This window comes from Hakea prostrata, chromosome 1, assembly GCF_041222555.1.
Source record: "Hakea prostrata isolate BN-2017 chromosome 1, UWA_Hpros_2, whole genome shotgun sequence".
In the NCBI taxonomy this organism is placed as follows: Eukaryota; Viridiplantae; Streptophyta; class Magnoliopsida; order Proteales; family Proteaceae; genus Hakea; species Hakea prostrata.
The window spans coordinates 52,968,726-52,969,193 of NC_142600.1; positions in this window are offsets into that span (position 1 = coordinate 52,968,726).

Sequence of the window (468 nt, forward strand, 5' to 3'; positions counted from 1 at the left end):
GTTGTGGAGTCACCAAGCCCCTCGTGCCTTGGCGACACATGCTACAATGGATAGGATAAAGGGATGTGATCTTGGAGGGTGTGCTAAGTCCGTATGCCTGTCCTCACTTCGGATTGTAGGCTGCAATTTGCCTGCATGAAGCTGGAATTGCAAGTAATCGCTCGTCAGTCATATTGTAGTGAATTTGTTCCCGTGCCTTGTAGATACTGCTCGTCACACCATGGGAGCTGGCCATGGCCAAAGTCGTCACCTTAACTAGTAGGAGGGAGGTGCCGAAGGCAGATCTATTTGTGTTAAGTACTCCTTGCACATAGTAAAGTTGGTGAGTGCAACATTTTTAAACTGTCACAAACACAAAGGTTATGGCTCATATGTTTTCGATTCTCTCGCCCATGCGGAAATAGATTGGGAAATTCTATCAGGCTTAGGTGTTTCTCGAGTGAACACTCCGGTGTTTCTTTCCTTCTA